The 7393-nt window shown below is 42.9% G+C and overlaps 1 long non-coding RNA gene across 1 annotated transcript; it reads left to right on the forward strand.

The window, feature by feature from the left end:
• Positions 1-234: 234 nt before the first annotated feature.
• On the forward strand, positions 235-4395 carry LOC135579219 (uncharacterized). Its single transcript, XR_010471928.1, has 3 exons — positions 235-1260; positions 2926-3112; positions 4128-4395. It is a non-coding gene; the product is annotated as an uncharacterized LOC135579219 (long non-coding RNA).
• Positions 4396-7393: the final 2998 nt, after the last annotated feature.

The raw sequence follows: 7393 nt of genomic DNA on the forward strand, positions 1-7393 counted from the left end.
GCCAACTGTGCTAATCTAATAAGGTTTATGAAACCAATTTGCCCCCGTGGTTGGTTACAGAACTGCTGAGATAATATTTGGTACCTAAGAGCCAAAGCTGTTGTGTTCCAGTTTTTTCATGCCTCGCTGCTATGGAAAGGCCCCGATTCACACCACTTCATTATCTTTCCTCGTTTTTATAGGCAGCCAGAGGGCATGCTGGATCCTCTGTTTGTTTGTCTGGATCCACTCATTAGTAAATTACGTGTTCTGAGCAACGACATGCACCTGGACATTTAGTCTGAGCAGATTCTGTAACATTAAAATAGGTTGTGCTACTTTGACAAAAAAGCAACAGATCTTCCTGAAATGCAATTTTCTTTTTCTTTATGCTTTTGTATTTCCAGGAGCCGTATCATCCATGGAGCAGAAGTACCAGAAAGCAAGAATGAGAGAGAATAAAGAAAAGCACAAGACTTCTCCCTATAAAGCACTGTTAACAATCAATTTTCTACAAAAACAGGGGTCCTGAAGGCAAGACCACCACCACCTTACGGTGGCAACCTGAGTAATGTAAATTTTTGCTGTATAGCTAGACAAGAAACACTGAAGAGGAACACAGAGAGGTAGAGATTCAGCTGGAAAACTCGCAGCAATGTCGAGTGCAAGCCTGATGTGTTGCTCTGGAAATCTGGAAGCAGAAATGACACAGAAATCTACTTGGAGGGACCAAGACTTTAACCTCTCCCTGTTTCTCCTGGTGTTATCACCACATATAATTTGTTATTGCAATGAAGGGACAGAAAGGGACAAAGCAAAACTCTTCCAACGTGCAGCCCTTGGAGACCACAGTGTGAGAATCACAGAGACACAATGCCTTGCTCTCCGTTTTCCATCACGAGCTGGGTACCGCAGGGAACGCAGTTAAAAATGTCTTCTAAAATAGCTTTAAGGATTGGAAATCTGATAAGGCAAATACAAGTGGCAAAGCTCCACTGACGTCAGTGAGACTTATATAAGGGAAGATTTTGTAATGGTAAAAGTAAGACGGGAACTGCAAAGTCCTGCACACTGAACAAGGAAGTTTTTCAGGTTAACCTCAACACAGGCCACAGATTTGTCCTCAGAACAATTACCCCCTGCCCTGCAAATAAAACACTGAACTCAGACTATTTCTGCAAAAATTGTCACTTTGTGTGTACAATCACACGAGCATAATTTACTGCAAAGCTGCTCATCAATAAGCAACCGAGATATTAATATTGAATGACATTGTCAAAGGTGAGTTTTGAATTTATACATACGAGAATTTAAATGAAGTGACTGTAAAATGTAGTACATTTAGCCAGTCCTAGCACAATATGGTGTGGGAGTCATTCTTCCTTGATACAATTCTTCTTTTCAGGACCATCTAGTAAGTTGGTGTGAATTAACACTGGTCATTTGAAATCAACTGAAGAGAATGGAGCCATGCCAAATTACATCAGTGAAGGATCCAGCCTTTTGAGTTCAAGTTATCCTCAGTTAACACTGGCGTAATCAGAAAAAGGCAACATTTACTTCTCTGCCCACTGAAAATAGCCCGGGTATTGGCCATTTTCAGAGAACTGCCTGAAAACATTCCACAAACCATGAATTATTCACAGTATTAAACACATAATTGTGACTAGCAAATAAACATTTGAAAGTAATGCCTGGTTCATACACCATTCAAACACAGCGTAAGGGGGAGATATTCATCCTATGAATTACCCATTAAGAATTATTGGCTCTGCTCGAGTTATAACTGATAAACAGGCCTGTGGATAACAAGGCAAGTGTTCCCCAAGTCTCCTGCTTTCATTCAGCAACATGGCTTCCTTTTCAACTGACACATAAGCTCAACTATTTATCCCCTTCCACCAGAGAAAGGACCTGCCTTCAGTGCACCTGAAAGGCGAGAGCTGCCGCGCAGTTTCCCCAGGCCCTACTTGTCTGGTTAAATTCCAGGTCAGGCAACAACCCTCTGACAGAACCACATTCCTGCTGTAGTTTCAATTACCTAAATTATTCTTCACCTCCTGTCCTAAGCATGGGCATATTTTTGATGGCCTGAGCTGGGAAATGTGAACGCAAACTGCTACCAGATGTAGGGAGGAAGAATGATTTCATATCGGAGGCGCTGGCCTCCGAGTCAAAATATCCGAGTCTCTGCTGTGCCACAGGCTTTCTGTAAGCCACTTAGGCCCAAATCCCCAAAGGTATTTAGGCTTTTAACTCCTGTTCATTTCAGTGAGAGTTAAAAGCCTAAAGATCTCGATGGAGCTGGGTCTTAGCCTCTGTGGTTATGTCTACACAGCACTGGGGTATCCGTGGTACTGAGCGAGCACATCAGTGTGAAACCCTGACAACCTGGCTCTGATGGAAGAGCAATATCCTGGTGTTGGTCAACTATTTGGCCAAGAGTGACATAACCTGATTGTGGATACACTTCACCATAGCATTCCCAGCTGGGTATCTGCACATAGCACCATGTTCTGCTGGGCGGGTACAACCCACATGCCTCAAAATTACATTTGCAGTTTGGATACCAGCCTGTTTTTTGGGGATGCGGGGAGAATGGGCGCATCCTGTTGTGCCGGTGGGCACACAGAGAGAACCGGGAGCCAGCGGGCTTGGTTTGGCTGAACGATCCCGCAAATTCCATTTAAACCCAGCTTTTCAGAAAGTAGCTGCCACTGGCCACAGAAAGGCAGCGAGGGGCTATGAAACATGCTCCCATTTGAATTTCTGGCATCTTATAACACCAATACAACTTCTGTGTCTCCAAAAAGAAGCAGAGCAAATGGTTAATGTGGACTTATGGTAGTTAAAAAAAGAAATGCTTTGCTGCTATTCTATTGTCAGTTTTGGCAAGCAGCACCAGGGAAGTGAAACACTGATAACATTGCTTTATTGTTCGTGTAGGTCCCAACCTTAACATGCTACATCTGTATCTTCTGTCTCAAGAAGTTGCTTTCTTTTCATCAAACACATTCCAGAAGTCAACAGTAAAAGCACTGACAAGAGACAGCAGATTGATCCATTAACTCTCACTCACTGCTAACAGTTCCTTGGCTGAAACCAGACCCTGCATTCCACTTGGGAAGATTTGGTAAGTTCAAAATGTAAACACGCTTGCAGGATTTGGTTACTGCTCTCATATGCTGCAGCTCCTGCCTCAGCTTAGCAGGAGGTACTGGGAATCTACAGGTGCTGTGCCTCTTAATTTATACATGCCTAATTAAGCAACAAACAGGACAGGCCAAACAAGTCCTGTGGGCCTCGTGTTAATATTATACTACATTCTCAGTTAGTGCTAATCAATGTGGTTGCAATGAAGGATATTACAGTATATAGCTCTTTCTAATATGTCTAACAATAATAATAATAAATAATAATAATGCACTCTCCCTTTGCCAAAAAAAGATGCAATTAAATGAGCACATGTTTTCCCTTTGGAGATGGGCCCTAAAGCATCTTCCTTTTAGCAGCAGCAGATAAAATGAAAAGTCTTGGCTGTCGTGGCTGAATTTGCTTTGCAAAACCAGCCTTTATTTTAAGTTAAATTAATCACACAATGCTCCTTTGTTGAACTATTCTCCATCTGTATCACCAAAGCATAGAGGGGCTCTGCTCACAGACCAACACTCCAGTGCATCAGTCACTGTAAAAACACAGAACAAAATGCCATTTCTTACACATTTGCTCACAAAGCTGGAAGGCCCAGTCTGGGCTCCTCTCCTAGTGTGGCTCTTTGTCCCCCTCTACTGACTACACCAGTCGGTCCTGGGTCCAAATCCTGCACCCACGGACTCAGCTTGGGGTGCTGTCACCCTTGGAGAGGTGACAACACACTTCTGAGAGGTGGCAAGATGCTGCCTTGTCCTGGGAAGAAGCTGATCTTTCCCGTGCAGCAGCTGGACAAACGGCGTTATCTCCACCTAGGCCTCCGAATTTGGGTTCTGCATTGCTCACAAAACAGAAAAAACAAATTTGTGTGCTGAAAAATTCGACATGGAGGTAAAACATCACTGCAGTGTCCCAGCCAATCCCTTCATATCATGATTCAAGATGGTGTCTTTGGTGTCCCACTGGAAATGAAATCATGCTTCCCTTTGATTCTACAGGTCAGGTTCTTGAGACAAATGACATTTTCCAGGATGGTCACCTACTTCAGCTGAAAACTCACTGCTTTTCAAGAGTCAATTTTCTGATGTGACAATGGCACTTCCCAAAGAAAGCCAGCACTTTTCCAAAGAAAAACACCTGATCAAAACGCCATGTGCACACATGAATCTACCTATTACTAGATTTTGCTTTCCATGCAGACCACAGCACTATGTACAATCCTGCAGCAGAACCAGTAGAGATTGCTCCACTGTCGTCACGGGGAGGTTTGCCTCTGATTTCTGCAGTTATGATTTCACACAGGACTTTGCTGCCGTTGGACTCCAGGTTTAACTACAGCACTCTCACTAACTGGCTCTCTGGGTTTCTGCAGTGCTGATTTCCCTCCAGTCTTGCTCTAAGGGTTAGTCCTGACTTGTTGCAGGGGCCTATTTGAAAGCTTAATGTTCCTTATGCTTCTCTTCTTCCTTTGGTATAGCACGACCACAGATGCAGCTCCCTTTTCCAGGCAAAGCTGTGTACACATCATCCATGTTTACGTCTTAACACTTTGGTTTTCTCTCCTTTGTTGTCTGAAGTTTCAAATATTTTTTGCCCTTTCCCTGATTTTCTCCATGATCAGATCTTCCACATTTAACTCCCCTTTGTAATATAGCCTATAAAGAGATTCTAGCCATCAGTGAATGATCTAGGGGAAATTATTGTTGTTATTATAGGTCTGGGCAATTTGGTCTAAGTTTCCAGATTATTTTGGACTCCTGGCATGACCACGAAGTCACTCCACTGCCAGACCCATCTCCTGTCTGTACAGAGAGACATCCTGCACAGCTGGACTGCAAAACCTGCAGGAATTAGTGCTGGATTTGCTGCCTGTCTTCACAGCAATGAGAGTGATGGGACCTGAGCTTTGTATAGAACTGGGACCATCTCCATAATAATTCTGGACGGAGAATACCTATTGCTCAAGTTAACTTACAACACCTCAATTTGCAACTCACAGAAGAGATGTGAGCATCTTTAGAGTGACCTCAAGCTTTCTGACTGGTTTGCTTTACTGAGTTGTTTTACTTGTCTCAGAGCCTGTGGAGGATGTTTGGGGTCCCGGAACGAGATGCTGAAAATCACTGCACTGTACTGCACTGCTACCTGATGTGAAGAAAAACATCACCAGCGGGAACTGAGTTACGTGTGAGCATAACTAATGTGAAATAAGAATAAAGCCTGGAAGTACCTAAATCTTCAACTATTCTCTAGAGCATGTGCAAATTCAGGTCCATAGATACGGTTACGTACCTTATCAGCACACAGTAGTGCAAGAATAAGCATAGGAGAGGTATGAGCAATTTGGAGTCTTCAGTTTTCGAGGCTACACTGAAAGGGCCTCTGAAAGCTCGCAAACTGCTTCTCATAATCTTTGCCTAAATTTGCAAAAGTCAAGACAGGGCTATAGCTGACAGAAAAGCAGCTTCTCCCCTGATGTCTGGGCCTGATTATTCAGATACATTTTCAAAATGAGATCTATGAAAAAATTAAGTCCAAGCACTTTCCTGCTACATAACTTCTTGGTGTCAAATATTAAAAACGGTCCAACAATGTACGTCTTAGCAGAGCTGCATCAAAACCGCCGGTGTCTGAGTTTGGCTAAGCAAGCCTAAGTTTGGATACTTACTTAAAACTTGCTTGTACCCCTTAGTCCATGAAGCCAGGGTGAAAATTCTGTAGGAATAATCCCTCTCGTGAGGTCTCCAATGGGCAATGACAAGCAAGCCTAACTGGCTATACTAATAGTATATTCTCCTGATAGAAAACCAGAACTGCATATGTGCTTGAGCTTTTGCACTTAAGTAAGTGAGGAAAATAAGTCACCTTTAGTTTTAAAAAGCTCTCAGCTGTCCTTAGTAATTAAGATAGCACGGATGCAATAAATCAGTACATGTGCCAACCCACAGAGGTCAAATACAACCAGGCAGCAAATTACAGTAAACATTTATGAATCCCTTGTATACGGCACATGACCCCACCCACTCTTTTTGGCACTGAAGTTTGCTCTTGATTGCACTGGTCCTTCTGGCATTTCATGTCCTCATGCAAGTCACACCAAGTAGCCTCCCTGAAATGTTGTACTTGAACATGATCAGACTCATTTTAATCATTGTGTGTATTTTAAGTGATGACTAACGCTCTGAGAGGATGAGAGAAACCAAAATGGCCAGGGAGCCTTTTTGTAAAGAAGAGGAACAAGGAAAATGTAAATTGAGGTTTCTATTTAAGCAACAAGGAGCTCGATGCATCCTTCTGCAGAGGAAGGATGGTCTTTCAGCTGAAGCGCAGGGCCAAGGGTGTAAGACCCAACTAACCCACATAACGTCTCTGGGAAAGCACAGACAGCCCCCGGCAGAGCCCTTGTGTGAGCAGAATTCCTCAGCTCCCCATCTGTGACATGGGGATAATTATGCTTTCTTACTCCTATCCTTTACCTGTTTTGGTCTTGCCCATCTACACCAAAAAACACTCACTGAAAGGGACTGTGTTTAATTAGGTGTCTGTGTGCGCTTAGCACAACAAGGTGCCAATTTTAGCTGAGGTCCCTGTGTGCTCCTACGTGGCAAATGAAACAGGCATTTACTGCAGGGTTAATGACCAACTGAGATTACTTGATATTATTATTTCATTTGTACTGCTGTCACACCTAAGAACACCAGCCGCAGACCTGAACCTGTTCTGTGTTTGCATTTAATGTATACAGAACATAATGACAGTGCCTCTCCCAAAGAGCTTAAAATTAAGTTTTCCTCTCCCTTCCCCCACCACCAAGTTTGTTCCAGGGAATGCTTTGCAAATACATCTGCCAACGTGACAGCTTCAAGTATCTCCTTGTGCCTGTTCGGATTAGATACAGATAACACCTGAGAAGTGCAGATGAGATTCTGATCACAACTACAAAGAAAGTGAGAAATATTTTCCACCAAAAGGTTTAAAGAAACAAACGCATTTCCTGGGGTTTTAAATGCAGTAATGTCCTGCTGATAGCTTTTTTTTTTTTACAAAAGGAAAAATAAAACCCAAATAATAAAGACCTAGGCAACAATCTGATGTTTTGTCTTCAGAAAAGCAATGCATATTGGTGGAATGTCAGAGCTTTCACAGAGGGTTGTCTTGAGAAAAAGCATTCCTGCTTTATTGCCCTGTAGAAAGCTTTGACCCCAACATGTCCATCTGTTGCTGTTCTCAGTCCTGCCTGCAAACCAGAGATTTCTACACACAA

Source organism: Columba livia, chromosome 3 (genome assembly GCF_036013475.1).
Source record: "Columba livia isolate bColLiv1 breed racing homer chromosome 3, bColLiv1.pat.W.v2, whole genome shotgun sequence".
In the NCBI taxonomy this organism is placed as follows: domain Eukaryota; kingdom Metazoa; phylum Chordata; class Aves; order Columbiformes; family Columbidae; genus Columba; species Columba livia.